Genomic DNA, 11,843 nt, shown 5'->3' on the forward strand with positions numbered 1-11,843 from the left:
CAGCTTTGGACAGGAGGCTACGCTGGGCCCCTCCTCTCCGCCCACAGGCAACAGCCTGACCTGAGCTGGGCCCTTGCCTGATGTTTGGGGCTCCTGGCATCAGCTCAGCAGGTATCGGGGGTGAGGGCGTATGCGAGCGCGGAGGTCTACGCATGCGTGTGTGCGCGCGCGTGTTGGTGTGCCTCCCCATGTGTGTCCAGTTGTCCAGGCCCCCCTCCCCCTCCCCACTCCCCACTCCTAATTTCCCCAAACCTCTTTCCCCCAGGCTAGGCGGCGTCAGGGCGTGCATCGGGGGCACCCAAAGACCAGCAGCAACTCCAGCGCCTCGGACTGAGATTCATTTTTCTGGAAAGCAGGACTCACTGAGAGTCCAGCCAAGGGACAGCGAGGAAGGCCACGGGGAGAGAATCGTTCTCACGGGGAACATCCTCACTAGGGGTGGCAGAGGAGAACTGCCTAGCTCTGGACAGGGGGAGCGCGTGTCCCTGTCCTGGCAGTCCCCGGGGCGTGATGCACAGCCTGCAAACCGGCGCGGGGCAGAGTGGGGACAGAGGGGAGTGAATGCCTGAATGCTGGAGTCCTCTTCCCACTCTGGGGAGATCCTAGGGCTTAGCAGAATTGCAGTGAGGGAATGGGGGAGCAGCCCAGATGCCCGGGTCCTGAGGGAGGGTCCAAAGCCCCATGTCTTAGAAAGCAAAGGTCTGGTTCCTGTGAGCCTGATGTCCGCCTTCTAAGCGGGGAGGATGTTTTGATGACCTCCAGGATGCCCACTCGGCAGAGCCCCCTGCAGGTGGACATCACCCCCCCTCCAGCAGCTGTAGTGCCAAGGACAAGAGTGAGTCAGGAACGGCCAGCGATGGCATCCCACCCTGCCAATCAAGCCAAGAGCAGACCCCAGGCCTTTGGCTTCTCAGTGTTCCCCCCTCCCTTTTGGTTCCCCTGTGAGAGGCTGTGCGCCATGCCCAGAGCCAGAGCAATTCCAGATGTTGCAGCCGCTGCTCCCTCTATGCCCAGCCCCATACGGCCTTGTCTAAGGCGAAGGGATGCACCTGACTCGCGGCGGGCTGCGCGCAACGTCCCCATGTAACGCGCCAGCAGGAGGGTGCAGCCGCACAGATAAACGCTGCGAGGGGGCAATGCGCCGCTGAGACGGTGCAATGAAGATTTCGGCCACGAGGCGGCACTAGGAACTGCTGAACGGAACTTGGGGCTAGACCACCACTCTGGCCGGTTCGGTGTCCGTGTCACAAGTCCCCTCACATCTCAGAGCTGCACCCAGCTGCCCTGCAGCGTGGGGAGGAGCATTGCCGCCCCAGCTCTTGGGCTTCTGGCACCCCTCTGGGATGCTCCAAAAGCCCTCCACGTTCGATGGCCCTCCCCCACGCCATTCCCCAGCAGTTGTCCCTGACGTAACCCCCGCAGCCCCGGGGGCTGTTTGCTCACCTGCCACCTCCACACCAGTGGTTAATCAAAAGCCACCCGGCCCTTTCCCCAAAACTGGCTTTTCCGTCGGCTGGCTCTCAGAGAAGGGCCCCAGGCCCTCCCCGAGCTGCGCCAAGACTCCCAGCATCACGCCTGCCCTTCCCACCCCCCAGATTCACACAGGCCCCTCCTGAGCAAAGGAGAAAAATAACAGCCAGCCATAGCTCAAACAGGGACTCTTGCTCCTCAGCACACTTCCCATTTCTGTCTGGCCCTCCCCAGTCTTCATCCCCCGAGACAAAGTCAGGCCTCCTCCTTCTCCTGGTGGAGCATTCCACTAGCTTCCGGCCGGGAGCCCTGCGGCTCTGGGTTTGCAGAGGACCACTGACGGGGAACGAAAGCCACCAAGAGCAACCACAGAGAACACGGCAGTGTGGAGGGGGGTGAGGAGACCTGCAATGTGCAATTCCTGCCTTTGAACTGGTCGGGAACAGTGTGGGAGTGAGAGCCTCGCAAAGCACAGCGCAGGTGTGTGGGACACAGACTCAGCAGGGTCCAGAGCTCACTCAGCCTGGAGCCTTGTGGCAGCTGGAGCCAAATCTGGGACGCAGAGTTGGCTGGAATTTCAGGCAAGAGCTGCTTGGAGTGTCTTAAAAGCTGGACCCAAAGCTTTGGGTTGGCTGGAGCCTTAGCCCAAAGCTGTGGCTCTGTGCTGGCTGCAGCCTCACTGGAGGCTGGGCCAAGTGCTGAGACTCAGAGCTGACCGACCTTCCTGAAGGCCGAACCCAAAGCTGCTTGGAACTTCATGCGCCCCGGACCCAGAGCTGTGCAAAGCCCTGCGGAAGCTGACTGAGGTGTGTGTAAGCCAGTTCCCCGAGGATGGGGCCACAGCCTTCTCCACCAAGGCAGGCCTGGGCAGGCCCACCAACCCACTCCCTTCTGCCACGAGCATGAGACATGGAAGCTGAGGACTTTGAAATGAGCATAGGAACTCCCAGCAGGCTAAACCCTTGTGGAGGGGTGGAGGAGGGAGGAGGAGGTTGGTAGGGTTGAAGATGCTGGCAATGAAGTCCCTTGCTGGCTGGGTGGGCTTGTTCCGCAATTCAGGAGGTGCCAGGAGACTTGGGAGACGGGCAGCAGGGGAAGAGGAGATGCCTGAAGCCTCAGGAAAGGCAACAGCACATGGAACGTGGAGAACAGGGCCAAGGCAGATCAAACTGAAGACTCATCATCCTCATCAGGTCTGCCAGTCCCCAGGGGAGCTGATGCTCACGTATGTTTCCACGGTCCACCAGGGACACAAGCTGAGAAATCCTCCATGGAGTGGGAGCCATAGGCTGCTCGCGGGTGCTCCAGCTCATGCTCCAGCAGTTGGGAGAGGGAGGTGCTGTCTTGCATGCAAGGGAACGGAACGGAACGGAACGGAACAACGCCACAGTCTGCGCCTCTTCCTCCAGATTTCCCTGCCTACCGTCTGCATACACTTTCTCCTGCTGCCTCTCAATGAACCTGCTTCCTCAGAGAAACACTGACCTCGAGGACAACCTAATATGTCTTTCCCTGGCCAGCATCAGAAGAGGGAGCGTCACCATGGCAGGGCCCGTTTTGGTTTCCTTCCTCTTCCCTGTCTCCGGGCAGAGCTCCAGGGCCCGGGCCCAGCAGCTCCTATGGGGAGAGAAAGGCGCTGCCGGAAGGAGGGGCTCTGCGCGCTGCCCCGGTCTCGTCTGTCATTTGTTACCTGGCTTCCTTTCACCCTTGCGCATCTCGCAGCTCTTCATCCTTGTGCTCATTTTGTTCCCCAGATAGCCCATGCTGAGTGTTCACCCATCTGGGAGGGGCCATGTGCATGTCCTTCTGAAAAGAGATACCTGAGGGTGCTGTGCAGAGGATGGAGGTAGGCAGCAGGAATCTCCCAAGCCTGTGGGCAGAGCAGTAAGGGAGGTCTCCCTGAAAAACGGGGGGGAATACACCACAGAGCTGCTGTCAGGGCCTCATGGTCGCACAGGCTCCGTCCCAGCTCCTCCCGCTGGGGGCCAAGCCCTGTCCTGCCAGAAAGGAAACCCACCGTGGATAGGGCGTTTCACAGGGCAGAGGCGGCAAGGAGACCACAGATGGTCTCAGGCCTGGGGAAAAAAACCTTGCCCAGAGGCGCACCACCAGGCTGAGACACCCAGGGTGCCCCAGCAAAGCACCAGGCCCCAGGGAGGAGTCGTCTCCAAAGGAACTGGGCTACTGCCTGCCAGCAGGAAGGCAGAGCGAGAGGACACCCAGGTCCTGCCTCCCCAGTACCTCCTCTTCCTCATGCCTGCCCCTTGGTCCCTGCTCTTGAGTCTTCCTCCCTCCCTTCCTGCCTTTCTGCCTTCCTTCCCACCTTCCCGCCTTCCTTCCCCTGCTAGCACACAGGCTGTCCTCCTGTGGCTGTCTCCACAGGCATTTACTCTCCTCTCGCACAGCCATTACCCACCACTCTCACCGGCCAGGGCTGGAGGCAGCCCCGTGCGCACACACTAACCCATCAGGTACCCTCCTCCCCAGCCCTCCTCATCACAGTGATCGCTGCAACAGCCTGGAGCTTCCCCGACTCTCAAAAGTGGGACCAGCCCCGCTGCAGCGGGCAAAGGCTCTGGGCTCTCAGCATCTCCTGTCCCTGCAACCACTGAGGAGCAGACAGGGCAGGGGACACAAGCCAGGAAGGGGGGTGCTGGCCTGCGGTGTGTGCTGCCCCTCCCGGTCCCAGGAGGAGAGGTGCTATGGGTAGGGATAGTGTGGGGCAGGGCAGAGCCCATCCCACTCTCTCCAGAGAAATGGCTCAGTCTGGGCGCTGCCTTGGTTTCCTTTGTGGGGTTCAGGCATGTTCCTAACGCTGCTGCAGAGAGTAAGAGAAACCGACTGCAATGGGATCCACTGTTCCCTGCAGCAGAGCAGCTGGAAGCTGCAGGCGCTGTTCTGCTCTGCGGATCAAAAGGCAGGGGAACAGCTTCACTGCAAAGCCCTGAGCATCCCTGAGCAGGCACAAGGCTTGGGCTCTTACTGTGTCCCTCCTGCTCCTGTCGCGCACCGTCAAGTATTCCTGTGCCCACAGTACGGCACAGAGACACAAGAGACCTCACAAAGCCAGGAGAACCCCAAGGAGCCAGCCATGGCACAGAGAGGGAAAAATGTATGGGGAAACACAAGGGACCTACGTGTGTCCTTCGTACAGTTCTTCATTCCTCTAGCTCTCCAGAGATTTGGAAAGGAGAAGAGGAACCCTCCCCATCCCTCCGCCTTGCACGCACTCAGGCTCCCGTACAACCTCAGCATACTCCGGTGCGTGCAACACCCCACTCCCCCGGGGCACGCCCACACATCTGTGCAGGCTTTATTCTTCCTGTGACTGCGTGTGTCATTCCCAGCGTCCACTGCCAGCCACCCTTTCTCTCATTTCTTGCTCTCTCACGGCCCGGCCCATCCCCAGTGTGTCTCTTCTTCCCTCAGCGCTTCCTTTTCACATGTCTCGGGGCCTAAGCTGCCTGCGCACCTACTGAGGGCAGGTCCCTGAAAGGACGGGGCTTCTTCCCCATGGTTCCCCGCTCGTTCTTTGTGGCCATGCTGGTCCCCGTGGGTGAGTGAACTCAACGGGCGGAGGAGCACCTGCATCGCTGCCACTGCTGCTGCCCCAACTGCATGCCCAGTTGTTGGCAGTGCTCCATTCCCCAAGGCTTCCTGGCGTGAGGAGGGGCAATGAACCAGGTGGGCAGGAATCCCTCCCGTCTCCTGCAGTGGCTGTCGATTTTTTCTCACGTGCACAGCACAGAAGCCTTTCCTTTCAGGACACAAGCTGCCCAGGAATGTGTCTTGCCTGTCGCAGAGAGAGAGGGCAGAGTCACCAACGGGATCTGAAGAGCTGTCCTATCCCTTCCAGTGCTGCCTAGGCTGTCCTGGTCCTTCTCACCCTCTTCTCTCCTACCCCACTCTGTTGTCTCCTTGCTTTTCCGTTTGGTCCAGACTCACGCCCTGTTCTGCTTTCTGCTTCAATATGTTTCCTCATCTCCCCATCAAGCCATTTCTCCCCCTCCTCCTCAGCGCTTCTCCCTTTCCCTTCCAGGCTGGGCTCTGCAACAGTCCCCGGACACTATCACACGACAAGCACAGGCCATGAATCTGAGCTGCTCTGAGAAGAAATCCTCCAGCACAGCGATGTACTGGTACAAGCTGCCTTTGGGGAAAGATTCCAGGCTGATCCTAGTGGTTTCTGCAGCTGAAGGTGGTAAAGCAAATATTGAGGAGCAATTCCGAAGCCATTTCAAGAGCAGTGAGATACAAGGAGACAGGCTGACCCTCTTGATAGATCGTGCCTCTCTCAATGACTCAGGCACGTATTACTGTGCCGAGAGTGAAACACAGTGACTAGGCTGCTGAGGGAGCTGAGCACAAACCTCTCTCTGCACAGCGGCCTCCTGCCTTCCTCCACATCCAGGCTGCTGCACAAGGCAGGACAGGCCCCTTCCACTCCCTACCTCCTCTGCTTCCTAGCCTTCCCTTCCTCCTGAGTTGACTCGTGTAGCCTCTCTCCTTCCCTTGCCATCCCTCCTTGCTTCCTTCTTCTTTTACTCTCACTCACATTATATTCACTGTCCTCAACCATTGCCCGCCTCTCTGCCTCCCTTTCTCCTCCCCCTTCTTCCTCCTGTCCCTCTTCCATCTTCTCCACTCCACACACTTCCTCTCACTTAACTCCAATACCTCCTGCTTTTCCAGCCTCTTTTGTGACTTTCTTTCACCCCGCCCCCAACCTTCCCTGCCCTATTTGCCACCTTCCCTCCCACACCTTTTGTCTTCCGGCCTAATTCACTCCACACTCTCCCTACAGAAAGGGGGTGTTTGGGTCTGGGCGTTTGGCCACACAGCCCTCCCCCTCCTGTTTTCCTCAGGCTACTCCTGTCTTTCCCCCAGCAGAGGACATCTCCTCCACAGCCACAGAGGTCTCCTGCACAGCCGCAGCTCCCCACTCTTATCCGTGCTGTGCTGGCTCCACCAAAAAGCATGTGACAGCAAGACCGGACCTCTATCTTAGAGCCGCGTGGCAGCACGCAAAATGGTTCCCTAAGCCAGGAGAGCATTGAGGGTGCCCTGAGGTCAGGACCCAGTGTTTGCGGCTGAAGCGGCCGGAGGTGGATCCCAAGCGTCTGGGTGGCTCACAGGTGATGCCGGGAGATCTGGGAAGCAGCTGAACTACAAGAGCAGGTCGTGATGGGCACAAAGGACAGCAACACCCACAAACCAGGATGGTACGCGCTGGCCCAGGTGGAGCTTTGCATCCAGAAGACGTATTTGCCGACATTTCTGTGGAAGCGAGAAGTCTGTCACAGACTGCACGTGGGCTCTTCTCCGGGCATTTCCTGTTGTGGACCCCAGCGCCTCACACCAGCTCTACTGCTTGAGGGCTGGAGGGAGCTCCGTGCACAAACACTGCGGTCTATCTCTCACCCTACAGCACTCCCCTGCACACCAAGGAACCCATGGGAGACGGAGACCCTTTCCATGGCCACAGCAAACCCAGCTCCTCCTCTACTGCAGCGGGCGTTGCCCCGTCTGCCTGCTTAAGGGCCCTGCTCCCCAGCCAGCAGCGCTCTGTCTGAGCACCCCCTGTGCCTGCAGCCCGTGCCCAGGACACAGAGCAGGGGACGCATGTCAAAAAGGGGGAACCTGGCCTGCTCTGTGCCCTGGTCCCCTGGGGTCCCAGGCATGGGCTGTGAGACAGGAAGGGGAGGGAGATGGTATGGGACAGGACAGCCCCCAATCCCACTCCTGGTAGGGAAAAAGACATGGGAGCGTTCTTCCTTTCCTGGGCACAGTTGGGGCCCTCCTCTTTGCTCTTTTGCCCCTTTTCCTCTGAGGGATGCACGGTCATTCCTAAAGCTCCTGGGGACACATAGGGGAAATGAATGCAAGGGGATACACTGGTACCTGCAGCAGAGGGGTGCGGAGGAGGGGGCATGGCTGCGCTCTTCTGCTAAAAGGACAGTGCAGCCACTCTCTCCTCCCCCTTCACCCTCCCCACTGCTCTCCCCACCCCCACAGGACACCCTTCTCTCCCTCTCTCACCCTCCCGTCCTCACTCGCGTCTCTCTTGCGCCAAGGGCTCAGGGGGCAGCTTCGACTGCAAACTGGGAGTCTTTGTGCTGCTCCCACAGGCACGTCCCTGCAAGGACACAGCCTTTTCCTCATGCGTCCCCACTGGCTCCTTGTGGCCATGCTGGCCCCCCTGGGTAAGTGAGCCTCCCTCCCCCTTGAGCAGCTCCCTCAGTTCCACCGCAGCTGCCCCAGCCACGTACCCAGCTGTGGGCACTGCTGCGTTCCCCAGGCCTTCCTGGGCAGAGGTGAATGAGGTTGGGAAGAATGCTTCCTCAGCTCCCTCTTCAACCCCTTTCCCACCATCTCCTCACTGCTTCTCCTTTTGCTTTCCAGGGCGCACCCTGAAACAGTCCCCTGACACAATCGTCAGAGAGGGGCAGTCTGTCAACCTGCACTGTTCCCAGATGGAGACCGATCACTTCTCAATGTACTGGTATAAGCAGGCACAGGGCTCAGGCAGCAGGCTGCAGCTGGTGGTTTATGCTCCGAAAATGGGCAAAGACGAGTTTGAGAAAGATTTCAGTGATGGTCGCTTCAAGAGCAGCGGGATACAAGCTGATGGTCTGTCTCTGTCAATAGATGCGGCCTTGCTCAACGACTCTGGCACTTACTACTGTGCTGAACAAGATACACAATGGCTGAGCCGCTGAGAATACCGAGCACAAAACCAGCCTTCCCATTCGGGAACCTACTGACCTCCTCCTGAGCCGGGCCTGCAGCAGGCAGGGAAACCTCCCTCTTCTCATGCCCTCCCGAGCTCCCCTTGCCTCGCTCTCATCCTTCCTCTTTGCCAGTTTGCCACTCCAGCCCCTTCTTTTCCTTCCGCCTGTCTCACACGCCCTCTCCTCTTGTGCCCACGTTGCCTTTTTCTTCCTAACCCTTTCTCCAAGCCCGTTTTTGCCCCTTTCATTGCTCCCCCCGCCGCCCAAGTTCTGCTCTCCCATTCCTCTTCTCTTACTCCTCTGCTCCAGCCCTTCTTGCAGCACTCTTCTCCCCCCGCCCCCCACGCCCCGATCTCCCAACAGCCTGACACTTGCCGCAGAATACCACAGATGCTGCAGGGAACCAGACGGACTTACAGAGCCCAGGACGTAGGGACACTGTTGAGTGAACACACAGCCTTCCGCCAGGAGGTGCGTGGGCTCCCAAGCTTCGTACACCTTGGCTCATCTGTTCTGCCAGCAGAGGCAAAGGAGGTGAGCGGTGAGAGCAGTCCTTTCCACCAGCTCACCTGTCCAGTCTCCCCATATAGCTGCCTTGATCCAAGAGTCCTTTTCAAGTAGTTTTGCATGTCTTTTGACACATGTTTTTGCTCCGCTGCCTGATGGCCGTGGAGCTGTGGCATTTGCCTCCGCCCATGGGAGCCCTTGGCTGAGTCTCCCTCCAAACCCATTCGCCGCTGCTTAGCCATTGTGTGAGACAGACCCCCCCACACACACACACACTGTCTCCAGTGGCCCCTCTGCTCCTCACTCCCCCACCCTGTGTCTCTGGCCAGGCTCTGGGGTGCCCTAAGGAAAAGCTTCTCTTACCTGAGGGGGTGCCCCGATGCATCCTGGCACCAGGAATGCAATGCAGATGTGTCGCTTCATTGCTCTCCCTTCACACTGGGGTACCTGTGTCCTTCAGGCTGGGGCTGCGCAGGATGCTGAACCTGGCGCTGGATTTATAGGGCTCTGCCTGGTCTGGCCACCTCAGCCCTACCCAAGCCAATCCCTCATATCCCTACCAGGTCCACAGTTTCTTGGTACTGCCAGTCCCCGCCTTGGCTTATCACTGCCTCCTAGTCTCTCTCCACCACTCCCTTTTGCCCCAACCTTGTTTTCTTTACTTCCACGTTCTCCACTTTACTGGGGATACAAGATTTTGGCTCTGAGACTTCAAGACCACGCCAGCTAGTTGCCGCAGTCCTCATCCACTGGCCCGTAAGCGAGGCTCCTCCAGGAGGCCTGCCATGGGTCCCTTTGGGAAGGATTTCTCTGCTAGTGGTGCTGCTGTCCCATCTTGTGCACGGGGGGAAGCTCTGTGAGACTAGAGCGAGGTCTTCCCAACGGACAGGGAGTAGGGCCTAGGAGTGCTGTGCTACAGCCCCTGCCAGGCATGGACAGAGCTGCTGGGATCCTGGCCAAGGCGTGAACCAAGGAGCACCAGAGCATGAAGGACTTTCTGTTCTGTGCTGGGGACTGCCCCATCCCAGAGCAAACGGAAGTCACCCAGGCAGTCGGGCATGGGGCTAGGGCAGCTGTGAGAGTGCTGGGTCCTACCCTGTGCCTTCCCCCAAGCCTCGCGTTGCCTCTCTCCTCTCAAAGCTGGTGTGAGAACCCGGCTGTCCAGGCTGTCCAGGGTGTCCAGACCCACCACCTCTCCTCCCAGATGTGTCAGAGAAGCCAGCCATTCCCGCCTCCTCTGCTTTAACTGCTAGCACCTTTCCAATTCCATGAGCCTGGAGAGAGAACCCAGGTATTCTGCCCCTCCCCCTGACAGCGGGGACTGGTGGCTAGAGTCAGCCACAAATTCACCCTCCTGGGAGCTTAGTGAGAGTGTCAGCTTTATTGTCCTGATCAGAAGCCTTGGATTGCCTTTGGGATTCCCAGGGGAGGGACTGTAGCTGGCCCAGAGTCACTGAGGTGGGGGGAGGGGTGGGGGGAGGAGGCGGTCAGGTGGGGAACTGTGGTGAAGTCTTGGAGGCAGCCCCTTCTCACAGCAGAGCCCGCAGCCCCAGCGTTGCCTTTCACAGCAGAAACAGCAGAACCAGCAGCTTCTGAGCCTCCTCCAGGCTCCCTGCGGGTGAAAGGGAGAGATGCTGGTGGCCCTCCAAGGTGGAAGAACAGTAGTGGGAGCTGGGCTGCGACTGGGAGCCAGCGCGCCTGTGTTCTCACCCCAGTTGCCGGTCGCAGGCGGGGTGGGACTAGGAGACCAGATGCCCATAGCGCCAAGGCTTGATCCGTGGGCCACCAACCCATGAGGCCACAGGGTGGGACATAGGCTTGCCCATGGCCACGCTATCATTCTCAGGGGTTCCCCCGTTCCCTTACCGCATCCGGAGAGGTCTCCTCTGACCAGAGGAGGGGGAGGAGGAGGTAGAGGAAGAGCAGGCACACCCTGCAGAGTCTCCCTTCCATGGCTGGCTCAGTGCCGGGCTGATGGGAACTGCAGCTTTGGACAGGAGGCTACGCTGGGCCCCTCCTCTCCGCCCACAGGCAACAGCCTGACCTGAGCTGGGCCCTTGCCTGATGTTTGGGGCTCCTGGCATCAGCTCAGCAGGTATCGGGGGTGAGGGCGTATGCGAGCGCGGAGGTCTACGCATGCGTGTGTGCGCGCGCGTGTTGGTGTGCCTCCCCATGTGTGTCCAGTTGTCCAGGCCCCCCTCCCCCTCCCCACTCCCCACTCCTAATTTCCCCAAACCTCTTTCCCCCAGGCTAGGCGGCGTCAGGGCGTGCATCGGGGGCACCCAAAGACCAGCAGCAACTCCAGCGCCTCGGACTGAGATTCATTTTTCTGGAAAGCAGGACTCACTGAGAGTCCAGCCAAGGGACAGCGAGGAAGGCCACGGGGAGAGAATCGTTCTCACGGGGAACGTCCTCACTAGGGGTGGCAGAGGAGAACTGCCTAGCTCTGGACAGGGGGAGCGCGTGTCCCTGTCCTGGCAGTCCCCGGGGCGTGATGCACAGCCTGCAAACCGGCGCGGGGCAGAGTGGGGACAGAGGGGAGTGAATGCCTGAATGCTGGAGTCCTCTTCCCACTCTGGGGAGATCCTAGGGCTTAGCAGAATTGCAGTGAGGGAATGGGGGAGCAGCCCAGATGCCCGGGTCCTGAGGGAGGGTCCAAAGCCCCATGTCTTAGAAAGCAAAGGTCTGGTTCCTGTGAGCCTGATGTCCGCCTTCTAAGCCGGGAGGATGTTTTGATGACCTCCAGGATGCCCACTCGGCAGAGCCCCCTGCAGGTGGACATCACCCCCCCCTCCAGCAGCTGTAGTGCCAAGGACAAGAGTGAGTCAGGAACGGCCAGCGATGGCATCCCACCCTGCCAATCAAGCCAAGAGCAGACCCCAGGCCTTTGGCTTCTCAGTGTTCCCCCCTCCCTTTTGGTTCCCCTGTGAGAGGCTGTGCGCCATGCCCAGAGCCAGAGCAATTCCAGATGTTGCAGCCGCTGCTCCCTCTATGCCCAGCCCCATACGGCCTTGTCTAAGGCGAAGGGATGCACCTGACTCGCGGCGGGCTGCGCGCAACGTCCCCATGTAACGCGCCAGCAGGAGGGTGCAGCCGCACAGATAAACGCTGCGAGGGGGCAATGCGCCGCTGAGA

The sequence above is a fragment of the Struthio camelus genome, chromosome 1 (genome assembly GCF_040807025.1).
Source record: "Struthio camelus isolate bStrCam1 chromosome 1, bStrCam1.hap1, whole genome shotgun sequence".
NCBI lineage: Eukaryota > Metazoa > Chordata > Aves > Struthioniformes > Struthionidae > Struthio > Struthio camelus.